A 21,641-nucleotide genomic window follows, 5' to 3' on the forward strand; every position below is an offset into this window, starting at 1 on the left:
CGAGCATATGTAAAGCTACTGCACTCATCTTGCACTCAACTGGACAAACCTAAGGACAAAAGCCAATCAATATGCTGAAGATGGCAGAGATATAATGGCCAGGTTCAAGAGAATCTAGAGATGTCAAACTATCTGACTTCTGGATTTCTGGTTATGTGACATAATAAATTTGTGATTGTTTTCCTTGAAGAGGAAGTATGCTGACACAGATAAAAACTAAGTCTTAGCATCTTCCTGCCAATCATATTTTTCAAGACTCTAGTAAAGAGCAGTATATTGCAGAGTGCACAGTAAGCATTCAGAAGATTGTCCCTGAGTACATAAATGGGAACAAACTGGACATTTTTTAAGGCTATCTCAATATGATGAAGCCAAACCATTACTAAATCAAGCACACTTCCAAAGAAATTATATATGCAGAGTATCAACCTAAAGAAAATGACAGATATTCTTTGTGTTTGACTATGTGAATGTATCTGCTTATATTTATATAAAACAGTCAATAAGATGGTTAATACTGAATTTTTAAAATGAGTTTTCCCCCAGTATTTCTTTTCTAGCATAAGTAAAGTAGGTTATAAATTTCCTCACTTTTTATGCCTATTTCAATATTTAGCGTAGGAGACTCAGATGAGTGAGGGAGAAAGAAGAGGAGGAAAATGGAATAAAAGTTCATTCTGGAATCAAAAACTGATTAGTAAGAAGAGTAATTTTAAGCAATTCACTTTTGAAGAAACTGTCATAATCGATAACTTCCCACAGCTTGGTTCATGAACCCTATTTTTAGTTGAACTAGTAACATAGGAAACAATTAGACATCATCATCAACGTTTTCATGCATTAATGCCAGCACAAATTAACTCCTACCACTAAAAATACTCCTTCTCTCTGTCACAGTCTGTGAAGGGTATGACTTACTGCACTTATTTAGGGCATAATTGTTTCTCCTGCCTACACAAAACTGACACATAAAAATCAATATTAATTTAAAAAGATCAAAACTATCCTCATTATCTTATTTAGCTGTCTCTCCAAAACCAGGTTACCATTTATGACAGAAACACACTGCAGTCTGGACTTAACCAATTCTGCTGCCAAATAATAAATGTTCATTTATTGGTTGTGTCCAAGTAACTGTTTCCCTAAGAACAGTTATTTATAGTGCAACCTCGAAAAAGGACCTGGTGTCTAACTATAAAGTTCATCATGACTAAGATACTGCCATACTTAAAAAATTCTTTTCTGTTCAACACATCTGTATTCTCTATTCTCCTCCCCACTTCTCCCCACAAACACTTCTAATATGAGAAAAAAATAAAAATGTATCTCAGAATTCCAGAATCATTGTGCCCTACAGAAGTATAAAAGGCATGTATTTTACATCTTCTGTCTTAAAAATTCACATATTTTTAAATTCAATATGTTATTGCATTTATTTTAATGTAAAAGTAATGACACACTATGTTCACCTGGTGGCTTTGCAAATGTGTGCCTCAGTTTGTGAAGCCTCAGGATACCTCTTTTTCTTGCCACTCTGTCTCCATTTTCTCCACGCTATCTGTCTTTCCTCAAGGCACTCTCAATGAAGAAAGTGGTAACAATCCCAGAAAATGTTACCAGCACTGAGATTATTTACTCTGCAATCCTCACCCTAATCATGTCAAACACACTGACCACCACGAACAGGAAACACAGGGTTGGAGTCTCCTCTGTCCTTTCCTGGCTCTGGTCCCAGTTATGCCTTGAGGCCACGTCTGAGACCTGGGACCCTAAGTGATGTGAGATATTTTATCAACATCAAAACTCATCCAAATGATTTTAGTTTTAACAAGTTGCTGTTTGCATGCAAATAAATATCATAACTAACTACATACCACCCACAAACAAAAAGCCAAAGGGAGAGAGAAAGAGAAGAAATGTAAGTGATCTATAAAGACGATCCATCATCTTTAATTTTAGGTAATTCTATCACTTATCTGGTCCCATTTTAACTATTTTTGCCCAGAGTATAGGAAAATGAAGTATAACTAACCTCCTTTTGCTAAATGTTCCAGAAGGAAAGAAATTTAAGTTTGAGATTTAAAATATGTGTATATATTATAATATGTAATATATTTTTGTCCTCAAGTTGTCACTCACACGTAAGAGTACACGGGCTTTGCAAGTCTGAGCAGTTTGGTTTGGGTTAGAAACCTAAGTCTATGTAATCATGGGCAAATTACTTAATCTCCAATTCTCAGTGTTCTAACCTATAAAAGGGCATAATAATAGTACTAGTCTAATACGTCCCTTGAGAAGATTAAATAAGTGCTTAATAAATGGCAATTGCTAATATTAGTAAATAATAACACTGGCAGAGTCTTAGACTCATAGTCATGCAGACAACAATTTCAGGAAATATTCTCCAAAACATTACTTATTTCCACCTTTTTACTCAAGGTGAGAAAATTTAACTTTCTGAGGTCAGTAGACAGACCCAAGGTCCCTCCAATTAGCTGCTGGCCTAAACTGGACAAATGGAGAGGTCTGTTCGAGGTCATTAGAGTCTGCTGTAGCGCATTTCAAAATGTAGCAGGAAAAAAAAAGGGATATGGGACAATGGTGATTTCCAAAGTAATATAGATTTTTCCATTATAGAAAGACATGGCATAGACAGTTCAAACACTTAAGTACCCTTGAAAAGGGTGTGTTTTGTCTTCTATGACAGAACTTTTTTTTGTTTTTATTTTTGCATTAGTGAGGTGATTTGCTATTTGAACTTGAGTTTAGGTCAGTCTCTACCTCATGCTATTGTTGCTATTTATATACTTTAAATATAAATGCCCTGGTTTCCTTCCAGGAACTAGTGAGCTGTGTGCTTGAGGTCACTGAAATTTAAAAATGTGCATACTCTATGAACAGAATTAATAAGGAGCTGTTAATGGAGAAGGCAAACTGAATCTAGGAAACTGGTCAGCATTTTTTGTCAGAAAATATTTCAAATGAGATACTTTCTTGGTCTGGTAGTTTATGTTAGCTGAGAAATGGGAAAGGAAAGTTGAGGGAATGTTTGAAGAAAGAGGGGAGCATGTCATGAGCATTAAATACATAGCTGACTTAATGCTAAGTACTTTCCACATCAATTGCTTTTTCCAGAAACCCAATGAAAAAAGGCAATTTGCAGATGAAAAAAGAAAAAAAAAACTGCGTATCAGTTAATTCGACAAATAACAAAGACATTTTTAAAAAATGAACCCTATCTGATTCAACTGTCACATGATCTTTAAAAAGCTCAATACAGTTCCATCTTTTGTATCTTTTGTCTTTATTGATAAGGAAACCCTAAAATTCCCTTTGGTGTTAAATACGAATCTACCTAGGACAAGAGTGAGAAACAACTATTTTATACTGAATTTGATTCAATAGCAAAGGATTTAATAGCCAATTTTCAGAGAATTACACCTCTGTGAGAGAATGTGGATAAATGGAAAGAAACAAATAATTTTCTCCCCCTCACAGAATCACCATATACTCACTAGTCTTGGACCTAATTTTAGCTCAAGATTGCCCCGAAATCAGAATCAACACAAAACTGGAGTCTTTATAGACCCATAACTGTGAGGGGTTGGAATTCTCACCCACACTGAGCCTTTTCTTCCACATGTTATTTCTGTTTTCACATCTTTTGAGAACTTTTATGTACAGTACCAGTCAAGACCTGAGCCACACAATTTAAAAAGTAGTACTTACAAGCTATGTCTTTATAGTCAGAAGACTATGTAATAACAACAATATTATTTTTATGAAAAGAGAATAATATAAATGCTATCATAGTTTCCAGTGTTCTGATTAAAACAGAATAACATTTTAATAATGAATCTAGGAGGATAATATTTATAAGAACAGGAAATCTCCCATCTGGAAAGAAAACAGTATAAAGCGCATATAAGAGTAGAAGGGGCCTTGGAGACCTTTCTCACAGGTGCTCATCTCCCCAAATAGGACTAACTGGTATGTTATATTAGGAAATATTTTATTTATAGTAACAGTAATAACAACCATAATAATACTACTAGAAGACAACATTATTAATAATCACAGCTATTATTTCTTCAGAATCTATTAAAGCTAAAGCACCATGCTTCGCACTTTCTAAACATTCCTACTGACCGTTGTAAACCTGTTTTCCCCATTTTATAGGTGAACAAATTGAGGTCCAGATTAGTTAAATGACTTCCCTAGAGCAAAATCTAAGTAGAGAGTGTTACCTCTTTAATTAATTGCCTTTCACAGAGCTTTAGATTATGAATACATATTCATAATGGTATGATTATAGTTATGAAACTGAAAAAATGCTGTTCTTTTCGTGTAAAATAAATACATGCTTAGCATAGAATGTTAAAGGCAGCATGGAGTAGTGCAGGACAAAATTAATTTGCTATCAAAATTATTGCAATAAAAGCATACAAAGGAGTTTTTCTCAAATCAAAGGGTTTTAACTAAATCATAATTTTCTGACTGAATCATTTGACATTTCTCTATTCACTGCTTTTTGCATCACATCCTTTCCTCTCAATGAAAGGCATCTATGAGCAGGCACTCCTCACTTTAATATCTGGCTGGAAGGCAGGCAGCAACATGGTTAATTAGACAGGCTTCAGAATCCAACCAGCATGATGGCATCCTAGCTCCATCATTTGCAATCTCTGCAACTTTGGGCAAGATACTTAATCCCTTTAAATCACTGTAACTCATCCATAAAATGAAGTTGATAATGGCATCTACATGAAACTGTTATTGCTAGGATTAAATGAGATAATGCAAGTGAGGGGCCAGGACAGTATGTGGTCCATGGTAAGCACTCAGTAAATCATAGACATTTTTACATTTATAGCTGCCCCTCTGGGAGTCGAAAGGAACTGCCCTAACTTTTTCCTCTACGGACGCCATTGCTATTGAATGCTTTCCATTCCTTTCATTTCCTTTCCTTCATTTTTTTCTTTCCATTAAGGAATTCAAACCTAACTTGAACATGGCCTTCCTCTCTCTCTGTCTTGGCATAGCCCATCGTGTCTTGATTCACCAAAAGGTTAACAGATGGTGGTGGGAAATATGATGATAATTAAGAAACACCCAGGCAAGAATACAGGATCCTCTCGTCTCACTGCCAATGGGACCCTCTAGCTCGGCCTCCTCCCTGCTCAGATCACAAGAGTAACCAGCAGTGACTGGAGCCTAAAGCAGTCCCATTCAATTTCCGACCACATCATATTTTCTCGGCATCCAAAGTTATAATTAGACTTTGTTATAGATATATTGATATGCTAGGTGACAATGTTCTAACAATGGCTGTTGTACAAAACTATCTGCCTCGGGGACATTAAGGGTTAAGGAGACTTCCGTGAGCTCATTGTATCAATGAACAAATGATGTCTGAGTTTCAAGCAACTAGTTCACAAAGGCACTTTTGAAACAGTCCACTCAGAGACTGGGGGCTGACTTTCCTTTGTTGTTGTTGTTGCCTGGGGCCTCCCTGGCCACTAGAGGGTTGCTTATGCATCATCTGCCTCATCAGAGGCTCTTAAAGCTCAGTTCTGAAATAACTACATTTCAAGGGCAGGACCATATTCTCCTCCACTCCTACAGTATCTGCAGAGAGAGTGCCCAGAAATGAGGAAGACCATTTCAAGAACTGATCAATATCCTGTTCGGGAAGATAGATGAAGACAGTGGGTTGAAAGCAGAATTTAAATAAAGGGGGGGCGGTGGATATGGGGAACAGCTGAATCCTCCAGTTAGCTTCCTTAACCCCTTCAGGGTGACTGGAGAGTGCTCACACTTCTGTTCAAAGCAAGGAGAGCGAATTCCAGGAAGTGTATTAAAGTATACAAATGAACCCCACCCACAGACTTCTCTCACATGCTCTGTGTTCAGAGTAGATTATTAGATTAAGCAAGACAGAGGCTGGCACTAGAGGGTATGCAACAGGTCATTTAGGTTGCACAGGGATCAGAAAAAGATGACCGCAACTCAGAAGTGACTTTGTACTCAGGTCCTTGACCTCTAGCTTTGTCTTTCTGAAGAATTTCTTTCCTGGCATTTAGAGTTTACTTGGTATATTCTTGGCAGTTGGGATAGGAGTGGGGAGAATCAGGCAAATGGGAGGCCAGGAAGGGAGCCAGGAATGTTCACATTTGGGGGAATGTTCCTCCAATTCCTACGGATTTCTTTGTGGATGTATGATGGAAACAGATGTCTCCTTTTTTGTTTATTTTTTCTTGTGGCACATCATAGATAATCACTTATGTCTGCTGGATTTTTGAGGGTTCCACCCCCTTCCTTGGTCCTCTTTGAAGTCTATTTCATCTCTTCCCAAGACAATCTAGATGGTGGAATTCCAAGTATGATTCCGACTTCAAAGCCAGTGAGACCACACCTAATACATCTGGTCTTCTCCTTCTAACAGACTTTAATAACTCTTCTTGAGGCAGGTCAAGATTCTATTTTCTTTGGTAATTTTCTCTACTTCATCATTCATGAATAAGCTTTTCCACATGGGTGATAGTAACAGTAATAATACCAATGCTTCTATGTGCTAACCTACTAATCCCTTTACACATATTCTTTCATTTAATCCTATGAACAACCCTATCAGGTAGACAAATCACTAGCACCATTTTACAGAAGAGAAAACTGAAGCACAGGGCAGTTGAGGAATTTTCCCAAGGCTCACAGCCAGGAGAAGGTGCATATGGGATATGAGCCCAAAGAGTCTGTCTCCTCCATATCATTCACAGTGTCTTGGCTTCTGCTGGGCACCATTTCCTCTGCTATGACCACAAGCAACCTCCTATTTTGAACTGCACCTATTATGTACCATACATGATAGTAAAGATTTCACAAGCATTATTTCACTTCATTTCAAAAACAACATCATCAGCTAGGCCTTGCCCTTACTGACAGATGAAGAAACAGAGGTTTGGTAGGGGTTGGTGGGTTGTCAGAGATCACACAACTAGTAAGTTACACAACCAAGACTAGAATCCATGTTTCTCTAACTCCAAAGGCTATACTTTCACTCAGCATCCCATCTTGGCCCTGCCAAAAGACTCTACCCAACTATTCCTGGACACACCACAGGCCTCCTTTGCCACAGTGTGCAGCATCGATAAGGTTAAACGACAAGTGTGATTATGCATTATTTTATTGCTAATATCTCTATGAATAAAATGTCTATTTGATTTTCATTTAACCCCAAAAGAATCTGATTACCAAATAACCACTGAAGAATTATTGCCAATTATGTTCTGTAATTATGGCTCCTGTTAATGACATCAGTGTGCAGCCTTTCATATTTAGTCCTATTAATTAATCCCCGTAAGCCCAGAAAGTTATAATCGATACAACAAAGGCACCATGGTAAATTACAAATAATTCCCAAATCCTTTAAACAGTTTTCAAGGCTCCTTCAGTTTTCTTGGTTAGGACACATTGAGTGTGGGAGCTGGAAGAGTCTGTAGTAACTGATTGCTCCTCACCTGCAACCACCTATTTCAGTAATATGCCTAATTAGGCAAATGCTTAAAACTGGAGTCCCATCTGCCACTAACAAGTATAAATTCCTACAGGGCAATAAAAAATAATTAACTGGTTGAGTCAAGAGACCCCCAAATCAGATATACAACATTTCAATTCTCTGAGCAATATATTGCTTCAGATAACACCTGTTGTCAGTGAGTGGTTTCAGTTTTGCAGAAGTTGAATATAGCAAGTATGTCTAATACTGAAAGTCCCACAAAGAAAACTTCCTGATGGCTCAGTCTCACAGATAGACAAGATAAACAGGCATACTGACAGTGATGCTAGGAATTGATGCTTTATGAAAAACCGGTCTCTGAATTTTATGTTTTTCAAAATCTCCCAATCCATCCTCAGATTTTCCTCATATTGTATCAAACATATGTTGATATACATTAGATTTCTAAAATGGTTATATTTATATGTTTTGTTTGTTTGTTTGTTTTTTTGCGGTATGCGGGCCTCTCACTGCTGTGGCCTCTCCCGTTGCGGAGCACAGGCTCCGGATGCGCAGGCTCAGCGGCCATGGCTCACGGGCCCAGCCGCTCCGTGGCATGTGGGATCTTCCCGGACCGGGGCACGAACCCGTGTTCCCTGCATTGGTAGGCGGACTCTCAACCACTGTGCCACCAGGGAAACCCTATTTATATGTTTTATCTGAGACAGCTACAGGTATAGTTGTCCAGAGGTGCTACAAGCTGTCTCAGAAGTAGATCATTGCAAGAAGACGTGGTATGACAATCCATTCTACATCATTGAAAACTAGACTAGTTGGTTTCTGAAGCCCTGATCTATGTTAGTCTAGAAGTCAAAGAATCCTGTTCTTTTTGGCAGAGAGGAAAAGGGTCAGAACTCGATCCCCATTGGCATCCCATGCCCTTCCCTGATTCCATTCTTGTTCTGGAGGATTTCCCAGGAGATAGTACATAACCCTCAGCAGGTGTCTGGCCTCAGAAACAATTTGGGAGGAGGAAACAGAGGCTCAGAATAAATAAAATATCTATCAAAGCATCATTGCGTCAAATATAACAGAGAACATGGTTATCTTTAAAGGATTCAAAAAGAGGAATAAAATGACAATTTTAGACTGAATATAAATTGGTTCCTTCAGATAAATAATTGTTAGTGGAGAAATTAATCTAACTGGCAATTTAGAAGAATTAGTTTGTAAAATTATAATATTTAAGATCTGGAAATAACCTTAAAGGTCATCTGAAGCCAACTTTCCATTTTACAAATAAGGGAACTGAGATTCAGAAAGGGTAAGGAACTTGTCCAAGGTTACCCAGTAAATCAATGGTTGAAACAGGACTGGAACAGAGACATCTTAATCACACCATCTGCCACCACTCTCAAACTAAATGACTAGTTCAGTTTTAAAAGTTTATAAGAAGGAACGATAATAGGTACAATCTCAGATTTATGGTTTGAAAATGCAAGACTCCGTCCTAACATCACTGACAGTCATTGTTAACATGGCTCCTCCATCTTGTCAACATGCAGAATTAAGATTTGAGTAGACATTGGGAGTGTGACCATATGTTAGGACCGGAGAGCTCACCAGATACTGCCGTTCATATTCTACTGTCAGCAAGTTTTATACAAATTAAAGTAATAATAATAATAATGATGACGATGATGATGATGATAGATGATAATGACAGAAGCCTATACTGTTTTAAGGCCAAATTTCATACACAGCATTCAGAGTCCTTATCTGACCAGCCATCATTTTTTAATTTATTTTTTTTTGGTGGTTTCCCTAGAGTTTTACTTTAATTTTTTGTTTCAATTATTTACCATTAGTTAAAAATTATAAATAAATAAATAAAAATTATAAAATTTCACTTAAAACCTGAGTGCTCTTTTCTTTTTTCTTTTTTTTTTTGCAGCATGCGGGCTCTCACTGTCGCGGCCTCTCCCGTTGCGGAGCACAGGCTCCGGACGCGCAGGCTCAGCAGCCATGGCTCACGGGCCCAGCCGCTCTGCGGCATGTGGGATCTTCCCAGACCGGGGCACGAACCCGTGTCCCCTGCATCGGCAAGCGGACTCTCAACCACTGCGCCACCAGGGAAGCCCCTGAGTGCTCTTTTCTTATAGGTAGCTCACTAGATGTTGAAAAACAGAACAACAAGGGGAAGGGGAAGGGAAGGAAAGGAAAACCAAAACATTCCTTTCCTGTTTGGCTGAGCAGTATTTGATCTCCTGACTCTGCTTTAATGTTTCCTTACTCTAGCATCACCATCAAAATTCCTACAAGTGGTTCTTCTAACCACCACCAAAGTACCTATGCAAGTACTAATTAGCTAGCATAAGTTAATGTGGATTTCCTTGAAATTAAAAGCAGTTTTCAGAGCCATGGAGAGTGACTTCTATCTGCATTACTGCAGGGGTCACAAGGGCAAGTTCGGCTTCGAACTCCTGGAGTCTGAGTTCTGACCCAATGGGATCGAGATATGCCAATAACAACAGTTACAAAACTGATATGATCAGAAAAGAGGTTTATGTACATAAAAGCGTGATGGAGGAACTGAAGAGAATAATCGATGACACTGAAATTCCCAAAGAGGATAATGCTTTGTGGCCTCCTCCCGACTAAGGGTGCCGGCAGGAGCTTGAAATCATCATTGGAGATGAACACATTTCCTTCATGACATCAAAAATTGATTCCCTTATTGATGTCAATCAATCCAAGGATCCAGAAGGCTTATGAGTATTTTATTATCTTCTCCAGGACCTCAAGTGTTTGGTCTTTGATCTTACTGAATTACACTTCAAGATTAAGCCAATCTAGATTGAATATTGGTGTGGACACAAGGAGTGCGGGAGTAGCTGCTTTTAATCACCATTATCAGGGCATTTTTCTGTATAATATTTCTTATAAACTATAAATGATTGTCTTTAATAAATAACATAACCAAAAAAAGCAGTTTTCACCCTTCTAACTTCAAAGGGAATAAGAAATAAATCTTCAGAATGTCACACTCAATAACTATGCTTCTTAAAGCAAAATATATAGAATGCATCATCAAGGATACATATTCCCTCATGAATAATGCTATGGGATTGACCCTTTCTTTGTTATATTTACTTTCTTGCTACCCAATAAGAACACACTTTGAGAAAATAAGACAAAAGAAGACATTCTGATTTAAGAAGAAAGTGAAGGGGAGAGGTGGCAGTGGCACAGGTGGCATCTAAGGTCTACCTGAAGGTTCTAAGAGATGGGTCACTTGTGCAAAGCTATGCCTGTGAAAGCCTTAACTTGAATTTAATGTTTCCCATGCACGGTTTAATCACATCTATAGAACTGTTTTTATAGCTTTGAATAAATAAGAGCTTACTACTTCAATATTTAGTCCATTGAGCACTACTGTATACATTTACAATTGTGAACAGATAAATTTGTGTTTTCCGTTGAATGTGGGTCTGAGTTAGCAAAGTGTCCTCTCAAAGAAAGAATTCTCTAGGACCTGATTTCTATCTTCTCCCAAAGTAGGGCTTATATACACACTGGGGGAAATAAACTTCCAAGTGATAGCAGCAAAACCCAGCTGTTTGTGCAAGTCAAACTGCCTTGCATGGGAATTAACAAAAGCTTGCCAGCAAACATGCAAGAGCTGCAATTCTCAGAGCAGAAACAGGCTCCACCTTACATACCACCTTTTGTAAGTACGGGACTTGAAACAGCATGAGACCAGTGCTCCTTGAGTGTACAAAGGTGTGGAAAGGCACGCATGATCCCCAGTTTTAATGATGGCTCCAGTATTAGGGAGTGGAAGAATCTCCCCTCAGCTTTCTAACAGCCTACTTACTCTTAGCCAGGAAGAAGAGGAGAAAAACAATCATATAATTCAATGAGCCATTTTCCAAATGAAAGATGATTCACTTAAGCAAAACTTTCTGCAGGTGTCACTTCTCAAGGATGCTTAAGAGAAGGGCCCACCAAACCTGTTCTGAGGGCTAAAGCAACGCCCAATCTGTATCACCCAGCATGGTGCCTGGCAAATAGTAAGAACGAGGACATAGTTACTAATGAAATTATACACAGTCTGCCCAGTTCAGAACAGTTATCCTGAGCACAGAAGCTCTTAAGCACTGGTTTATAGAGGTGGTTACAAGTATTGATTCAGACTCAAACAGCCCCTTTTAGCACTGTTAGTCTTTCTTTTTTTTTTTAACATCTTTATTGGAGTATAATTGCTTTACAATGGTGTGTTAGTTGCTGCTGTATAACAAAGTGAATCAGCTATACATATGCATATATCCCCATATCTCCTCCCTCCTGCGTCTCCCTCCCACCCTCCCTATCCCACCTCTCTAGGTGGTCACAAAGCACCGAGCTGATCTCCCTGTGCTATGTGGCTGCTTCCTACTAGCTATCTATTTTACATTTGGTAGTATTTATAAGTCCATGCCACTTTCTCACTTTGTCAGCACTGTTAGTCTTAATCCAACTGAATTATTTTACAAAGTAAGCCAAAAACATAAACTCAGGTAAATTAAAAATAGGTAAAAGAGCACACAAATCCTCAAGAAACAACAATTCTTTGGCCTCTGCCTATTATCTCCATTTGTAAAATTATTCCTTTCCTCCAAGGTCCACAATGCTTAGCCTTCTGAGATGTAAATATACCTCACAGGGTATTAACCTCTGTCAATGGAAATAAAACTGTAATTGATTTGGTTCTGCGATTATCTAACATATCAACATGTGCTCATTGAGAAAAAATGACGTCTGGACAACTGATATTGTATTTCTGCCAAATACCAAGCTGATGTTCATAAAATCTTACTGGAGAGCACCCAGTGCTAACTATAGGATTTCAAACTGCTGATTTGCAGAGATGAATCATGAAGCAATCTACATTGTGTGGGTAATTAGAATTCCCATCCTTATCCATCCTCTGAAAAGAAGCCTAAATTTTTTATTTGGAAGCCACTTTGAAAAGCTTTCATTAATTTAAATTTCAGAACAGATTTCTCCCCATTATGTGTATTCAACTAAAAGCCTATTAAATACAACACCACGATAAGAGTGAACAAATAGCAGGTTTTTCCAAGGCATCCATTTTATTTTATTCCAGGATCCAGAGGCATTGATAATTCAGAGATTGCTGCAACACTTAGAATCTTTTGAAAACTAGAAAGAATCGGTAATAATTTAGTGATTTCTAATTCTCTACGATTTGTTTAAACGTGTGAGACAAATGAGTCCGTGTTCCTTAAAACTGCCCACAACTTAAGCAATTTAATAGTTGCTAATTAGATGCATTTAATTCCAATTTAAAAACCATCTTTACTTGGTATGCTCTTCATAGAAATACTATTCAGCTGAATCCTATTATAACTGACATGGTTTATTTATTACACTTGATCTGAGGAAAGAAGTACATACGCAGAAAGCATCGTTATTTAATCTTGGTGTTAATTTACTCATATGCTTCAAAAGTCTAGAGATTTAGTATTATTTGAACTTGGTGAAACATATATAAAGTTTCTTGCCTCTGCCTTTAATATTTGGGGGGAAAATGATTCTGTTAGGGTTTTCAAGATGGCTAAGATTGTGGAACAAAAATAAGAGAAGAGAATAAAATAAGGCTGAGATGGTATAAGTCCCATGATTTTATATATCTATACAGGAGAGGAACAGCTTTTGAGGAAATCACGATGGGAATTAGACGCGTTAAGCATGTTGAACAGAGAAGGCTCCCGGCAAAAACAAATAAGATGCCAAGATGCTTCTCCATTATGGCCAACACAAAAGGAGGAAAGAAGACGACAGTGTCACAAGAGTCTACAAATAACTAATCCCTCTCATGTACATCTTGATTTGCAGTCCAGCCTGGCAGCAAAACCTCAGGCTCTCCGTTACCCACTTACAAGCCAGCTTCACATGATAGATTATTATTATTAGCAGCATTATTATGACCATTTCCAGTTATCTTTTCTCTTCTTATCTCTCTCCTGAGGCTGTTACGAGAAGAGATTACCTGAAAAGGGAAGGAAATAAGTACCCAAAAAGGTTAAAGGAAGAAAAACTGCATGTTTTCAGAAAACTTTGTAAGACTGATGAGGTAGGGGAATAAAATGAATAAAATGATTATATCATGTTCCATACAGTCTGACAAGGTAATCCCTAAGTGGGAGATTTTTTTCTCAGCCGCAAATTTCTAGCTGTGTATAGAGTATGACTGACAAGCCATAAACATAAATTAGTGAAACCGAAAGGAAGCCATTTGGCTGCTCGTTATTTTACCATTTGCTACATTTCAATAAATTCATGATGACAAGTTGAGGGTTAGGGGGAATTCCTAAAGGCATTAATGTACTGGTTTAGTTGAAGAGTAAAATAATACTACAGGAAAATAACTGGTTTTGATAAACATATTGAATTAATATACCATAAAAGGAAAATGGATAGGTGATTCATTCACTGTTCATTTGAGATCTCTTAAATTATAAAATCAAAAATAGCCTGTTCCCTATAAAAAGACAAAGGCAATGCCATTTGGTGTTTTGACAATCAGGCCTACTTGTGGGATCACTTGTGGGATCACTGATCTTCGGTTGAGAGTCTGCCTGCCAATGCAGGGGACACGGGTTCGTGCCCTGGTCCGGGAAGATCCCACATGCCGCGGAGTGGCTAGACCCGTGAGCCATGGGCGCTGAGCCTGCGCGTCCGGAGCCTGTGCTCCGCAACGGGAGAGGCCACAACAGTGAGAGGCCCGCGTACCGCAAAAAAAAAAAAAAAAAGGATAAATCTCATGTTAAGTATTCTTACCATAGTAAAATAATACTGAAAAAAAAAGTTAAATTTGAAGGAGACTAAATTCAATATACTACACTTACTAACACAAAGTGAGAAGGAGAATCAACTGCTTTTTTTCCCTAATCAATTCCTTGCCTTTGAAATGCCACAGTTTTCTATATGTCATATAAAATGTATGGAATATGAATTATCTGGAAAATTTCCTCAATTGTCTATTTCACTTTGCAATATGAACACAGCCTGCATTTATAACCATAAATTCAAAGGGAAAAATGCTTTAAAGATATATCAGGTTACTGCAATCTAAGCATATTGTTTTGCTGTGGTTCCTTTTTGGGACTGAATATCAAGATGCAGTCCACTATGCCAAAAGCCTCTAGCTTTCCAGAAATTGAAAGCCTTCGCCAACAAATCACAACTGTTTTACCATATGCCTCTTTGTTCTGCCAAGTATTACCAGCCTGTTCTACTTTTAAGCAAATTTCATTATATTATAGCTCAGAGCAATGTTCATTAAAAAGTATTACTGAAAAATGTCAAGTTGTTTTTATATAGAAACTGGAATTTATTTTCTACTGAAAAGTCAGATATTTATTGAACACAAGACATTTTAAAAATATTGATCTCATTTCACAAGTCACTTCAAACTTGTCAGTCTCTATCTTGATTGTGAAGGCTCAGGCCACATAATGATTGTCTGAAGTATTTTCTGTCTTGCACCAGTTAACTTTCACTAGTATCTACCATTGATGCAGATCAACCCTAACCTTTCTGGAATCGACCTAGTCTCAGATCAGTGGAAAATCTCTTCCCTGTTTCTTCACACTCATATTCATCCTCTCCTTGAACAATTTGCTTATTTTTCTGTCTCCCAGCCACAGCCTTCACGATAACGTCCCAATGCAGTCATATTTTAGGTGATTATAAACTTCATTATAGCCTGTTCACTTTATATAGTATGATACCGTCCAAATAAAACTAGCCTAGAAATCTCACCTCCACAACTTCTAGTTATGTGACCCTTAATAAAGTCACTTAATCTTTGGAGCCTTCATTTCCTCTTACTTCCTGCCCTCCCTTTTGAATCCAGTTTGTGAGCACAAAATTTGGTAAGGCATGTTCAGACATTCTGTATCTCATTTACCACAAACCAAACACAAAACCAGAGAGCTTCATTTTGAAGCACCAAGCTCTTTCCTAAGGAACTGTTTCTCTTTCTCTTCAGACGGTAAAACCCACTGGCCATTAAGAGTCTGTGATCCAAAAATCATAGGATTAATCTTCATTACCTATTGTAACTAGGTTTAGCATTTGATTCTTGGTCCAATGAAGACTCATAAAATGTTGGGCTTTAAATCAGGAGAAAAGCATGATATTCCTGCTTCCTCTGAGGAAAAAGAATGTTTTTAATCCCCTGAGGAAAATCAGATATACTCAAATTGGGCCACATTATATATTTAAGCTAACAATAACAACAATGATAGAAATAATTCAATTGTTCTTAAATCCTAGGCCAAATCAGTCTGTGAAGATTTCTGGGGCTTTCCTAAGCTCTGGAGGGGAGCTGAATCATGCATTGAGGCTGCCTTTATTCTAATACTACATTTATATGCAGTAAAATCAGGATAAAATGGAAATCAAGGTCACTTTTGATGTGAAAGAAGTGACAAAAAAGTATCTAGAGGGACAGCAAGGAACTGAATGGGGGTGAGATAAGAAAGAACACGCCTACTTAATTTGCCTTGCTAAATGTGATGAAGAGACTGAATTGTGAGAATTGTGAGCTGGGTATCTGTATAAAACCCACAAGGCTTTTCTTTGCACTTCCTTTTGCTACAATCTCTTTCCTTCCCATGGGGATCTTTCTCTAGTATTGTCTATCTCCTTAGCAATGAGGGAATGGAGGCTGGCCAAATCATGCATCATGAGTCTGTCACCCCTATTCTCTAGGTATGGCTTCATCTAAAATAAAATTATAAGCATATAACTTCCCACCTCACAAATACAGGGGTGACAGGGAAGCTCAAAGTAAAGCAGAGTGCATTCTGGATGCCAGTATAGAAATTACGATCATTTAAGTACCGCATTTAAACCGCATTTATTTAGAAAGAGCTCAAACAGAATGACAAGAAAAACACTGACTCTACTAACCAAATAAATACAGTCACTTTCGACGTTCTATTAAGAGATATTTATCAAGAGCGTGAAAATGTTCATACCCTTTGTCCTATTAATTCACATCAGGAAACCAACCTAAAGAAACACTGTTTTCTGCACAAAGGTGTTCACTGCAGGATTATTTAGAAAGGCAAAAATTTGGAGAAAACCTAAATATCCAACAGGAGTACAATAGTAAGTCTATTAATAAAGAATAGGCAGTTATTTTTTTTTTAAATGTTAGTGGAATAGAAAAATATTCTGATATGTTAAGATCAACATGATCTCAAATTTTTTTGGTTTATATTATACACATAAAAAGATTAGGACATCAAATCAAGATTTAGCAGTGTTGGAATTATAGCTACTTTTTTACTTTCGTCCTTCGAGCAGTTTTTGGTTTGTCCCTAATAAAATCAATAAATATTATGTCATTGTAAAAATAATCCATACCTGTTGGGTATTTATGTGTTAAAACTGAAAGCCTAATCTTTAGCTGGAAGTCTAGAAATGGCTGTGTTTCTGTGACGAAAGAATGCTTTAAAGAGAAAAAGCACAGCATACTAATGTGAGAAAGCCTGTCTGTCTTTAAATGGGATGGTTTTCTCGGGGACACACTGAAGTCAATCTTCTTCCTCCTGAATGACAGGATTTCTGTAGTAAAGTGTTTGTATGTGGAGACAAATAGTGCCTCTCAAATGTGCAGAGAAGCATCTTGAGTAACCAACTACAGGATTCCACAAAAAGTATGGAACCCTCCTTTCAGGTTCAAGTATGTGACTTAAGCAGGAACAGTTATAGAATCAGTAAAAAAAAAAAAGGGAAGGGTAAGCTGTGACAAAGTAAGAGAGTGGCATGGACATATATACACTACCAAACGTAAAATAGATAGCTAGTGGGACACAGCCGTATAGCACAGGGAGATCAGCTTTGTGACCACCTAGAGGGGTGGGACAGGGAGGGTGGGAGGGAGGGAGACGCAAGAGGGAAGAGATATGGGAACATATGTATATGTATAACTGATTCACTTTGTTATAAAGCAGAAACTAACACACCATTATAAAGCAATTATACTCCAATAAAGATGTTTAAAAAAAAAGGGGGGGAAGAGAAAAAAAAAAGAGTATGGGAAAGAAATAGTACAGAAAGAAAAGGAGAGCAAATTGATGATTTTGTAACCAGACAGACTGTGGCATGAGCAAATAAAACTAAAGAAATAGAGAATAAGTCTCATCTCTCTCATTACACACAATATATCCCTATTTAAAAAGTTCTCATTAAAGCACTTAATTAAATATTGTTTAGTAATATGAGTAATACCCAAATACGGTATAGTAATACCAAACCTACCAATTATCTTGGGCACTAAAACGGTGCCCAAGCATTGACAGTCTTTGATGGGACTAGATTCAAGTATGTTGGATTCTCTTTTCCTTATGCTTCATGTCATTTCATGGCAAAGTTGCAACTTTGATGCTTAGAACTGCCAATGTTTACTTAATGGCTGACTCTCTAGTTACCAAGATTAATTAGCTAAAAGACCAAATCTAGATGCTAACAAAACCTAAAGGACTTATCTAACAGTTAAGGCACTGGGATATTATTCATTAAAGAGCAAGAAACAAAGGTTGATTATATCTTCCTTCTTATGAGCTATTTTTAAGTAACCATTATTCTGGCTCTTTTTCCCCCCAGAAATGAATTAGGTTGGTGGTATTCTTTGCTGCTTCTCTGTTTCACTTTCCAGAGTAATATGGTCTTTTTCCCCCCCTTTTGTCCACACTGGTCATGCAGATCAACTTCATGTCAGAAAATAAAAACTAAAAGAAAAATCACTTTTGAGAGCTCTCACACATCTATCTTCACCAAACTAATCACAAAGCCATGCTTCCAAGACCATCAGGTACTATGAGTGTGCTCTATTCCAGCATGAGGATTCTTTCCAAGGCAGTTTGGAACTGATTTACTAGGGCGACTGGTGAGTCAGGTTTTCATCCCATAAAATGATTATGGCCCAAGGGAACATATGAGAAAACAATGCACAAGGGTTTCTAAGTTATTAACTAGCATGAGGATTATCTTCAAACCAAAAATAAAAAGCAATCATTAATTCTTGGCAACAGCATAAATATGAGAGCAATGGTGTACACAGGTTACTTCTAAACCGGAAAACACTTTTCAATAATTCTCATTAGGGGGGCTTCCCTGGTGGCGCAGTGGTTGGGAGTCCACCTGCCGATGCAGGGGACACGGGTTCGTGCCCTGGTCCGGGAAGATCCCACATGCCGCGGAGCGGCTGGGCCCGTGACCCATGGCCGCTGAGCCTGCGTGTCCGGAGCCTGTGCTCCGCAACGGGAGAGGCCACAACAGTGAGAGGCCCGTGTACCACACACACACAAAAACATAATAATAATTCTCATTAGGGGAGGAGGGACAAATTAGGAGTGTGGGATTAACAGATACAAACTACTATACATAAGACAGATAAACAACAAGGATTTACTGTATAGCACAGGGAATTATATTCAATATTTTGTATTAACCTATAATGAAATATTTGAAAAAAAACTGAATCACTATGCTGTACCCCTGAAACTAGCCCAATATTGTAAATCAACTATACTTCAGTAAAAATAAATAGATATATAAATAAATAAATCTCATTATAAACAAGTCACTATTATTAGTGAAATATCAGGGTTAAATCACACACTGCCCATGTATGTATATTTCAAGATAAGAATGATACCACTCATACAAATCCTTCTTTGTTTGCCTGTTTAATTAAGAGTAGATTTTGTAAATCTTACCATGCATTGCATGCAATGTCTTGCTGACTAGTCGGAAGCGGAGCTGATGGGAGCCTGGTGCTCAGAGACTTCCTGAGCTCTGAGTTTCCACATTTTGGGATGTGTTCTACATATGGAGTATGTCTTCTCAGCCTGGGCGTCTAGGTAACTTACACATGTCAAGAACACTGGCAAAAAACAAGAGGCACTGGATGAGGAACCAGTCACCAATTTTGCCACCATCTTGGCATATGATTCAGGAAATATCAATCAGTCTGCATCTCAGCTACTGAATCTAACATAAGATAAGCAAACAGTTGGGAAGAATTCAGTGAGACTGCACAAGAAAGTTCATTGAAAATAATACATGTTGTGAAAGTGCAAGACACAGTTATGAAAGGGCTAATATGTCAGGAACACCATAAACTTCAGAATAATCCCTTATGGTCTATTTTTGCTTCAGTTAAGGAGATGAGGGTAAATATGCTTATGCAATTTCATTCTGTGGAGAGCAAAGATGGGGCCACCATGGCCAAGAGTTTAGTTAATTAATCTGGAACCTTTCCTGGCCAGTGTTGAGCACTATCAATCTAAATGACCTGTGTTTTCATTTATTTAGTGAACAGCTGATAAAGGTCATCAGAGTGAAGATCACTCCCATAGCATATCTAGCACCACCAGTTAATTGGAGGAAAGGTATTCTCCACTTATCAAGTCTCAGGAAGCTGCCTCTAGGAGAATTACAGCTTTGGCACAAGCAGATCATAGACTCAGTTTATGCTTCAGGAAACTCTATTTAGTGGTGACTGCACATAGGTCATTTTTAAAAATCTCCCTGCACACAGGCTGATCCTGTACTACTCAAACACGTCAATTGTTATGATTCAATATTCTTCAAAGGCCTCAAGCTGACGTTCAATATTCCACTGGGAGCTTGGAAAATGGATCTGTCCCTTCACTGAGTTATTAGGCAAGTTTCAACACATCTTTTCATCAGCCTGAGAGAGTCCAGAGAACCCAGCCTCTGTAAATTCAGAGAAGGGATCTTGTAGTTTTCGGCATTCGGAAAGGGTGTTAGTCACACATGGTTTGTTTCAACTATAGGCCTCTGCTCAGGCCCCTCTCTTCTCTGTTTCCCTTCACCCTACCAGTCAAATCTTACCTATTCCCCAGACCTGGACAGAGTCCCATCTCCTTTATGAAGACTCCTCTAACGAGGGGAAGTCTCTCCTCTGCTGGACTGTGAGGCAGCTCTCCCCACTCAATTCACCTCTTCTTCCGCAGCTCCTATCTTGTTAAGCCACCATGCACTCTTATCATACCCACCCTCACCCCTACAACCTGTCTTTAAAAAACATCTCTGAGAATCCCAAAATACGTATCTCAGATCCCACACTTCAAAAAAAAAAAATCCTGTAACCCATTGTAGCAGTGAGTCTCAATTGTGTGTGCATATGTGGGGGGCCTGATGGGGACATCAAATCTCTAAGGCAGGGTGGGTAAGCCGGGTGGGTGGGGCATGTGTAGTATGACATGTCCTTCCACAGCTGCCTTACCTGGAGCTGAGATTCTCTGCTCAGAGCCAGTACCTCTATTTACTCACATTGTCCCAGTCTCTGAAACTTCTATCTCACTCAACATCTTCTCAACTGATATTCCCACCTCTGGTCCTATTCTACTAACCATGACCTCAAGCAACCAACTAATTCTCTACCTTGCTTGCTGAGTGATCTTCGAAAATGCAAGCCCGATTCTGTCATATGCCCTTGTTAAGTTCTTCAGTGTCTTTCCATCCACTTTCCGGTAAAGTCCAAACTTCTCGGCAAGATAGAGAAGGCTACCAATTCTGTTCTGACCTTTCCTAGCTTTCTAGCCCTTTCTTTCCCCATCCTCTGACCCCTTCTTCCTTTCCTAGCCCAGCTCTTGTCCTGAAGCATTATGTGCACTTCTCTAAATAGCACCAGTCATTTCTTTAGAGCTTTTGCACAAGCTGTTCTTCCTGGCTGACCCTTGCTCTACCTTGCCTGACTAAATAGGCTACTTAGCTTCTTCTCTTTAAGACCCTCTTCCTTATCACTTCCTCCCAGTGGCCTCCTTTGACCTCTGCAGGGCTTTTAGGAGCCCCCCTTCCTTTTGCTTTAGCATTAGATTACCATGGTCTTTATCACAATGTATCACACGCTAATTACCTGTTTAGCGTCTGTCACCATCTCACATCACACTGGACTATCAGCTCTTTAAGCCAAGGCAGGTGTCTTACTGGTTTTTTTCTTTCTTTTTTGGTATGCTCAGTGTCTGGCATTGTGTTTGGCACTAAGGAGTGACTGAATACATGACTGGATGAGAAGACATTTCAAAAAGCCATG

The 21,641-nt window shown here is 38.4% G+C and overlaps 1 protein-coding gene and 1 pseudogene across 34 annotated transcripts in view; one reads left to right on the forward strand and one right to left on the reverse strand.

The window, feature by feature from the left end:
• Positions 1-21,641, reverse strand: part of NRXN1 (neurexin 1) — a gene marked incomplete at its 5' end in the record, with an annotated part of 1,133,428 nt that overhangs the window by 828,940 nt on the left and 282,847 nt on the right. The gene's annotated exons all lie outside the window — the stretch shown is intronic.
• On the forward strand, positions 9,916-10,351 carry LOC309970042 (protein mago nashi homolog; annotated as a pseudogene). Its single transcript has one exon. The product of its transcript is annotated as a protein mago nashi homolog (transcript).

The sequence above is a fragment of the Leucopleurus acutus genome, assembly GCF_964270905.1.
Source record: "Leucopleurus acutus genome assembly, chromosome: 12".
Classification (NCBI taxonomy): Eukaryota; Metazoa; Chordata; class Mammalia; order Artiodactyla; family Delphinidae; genus Leucopleurus; species Leucopleurus acutus.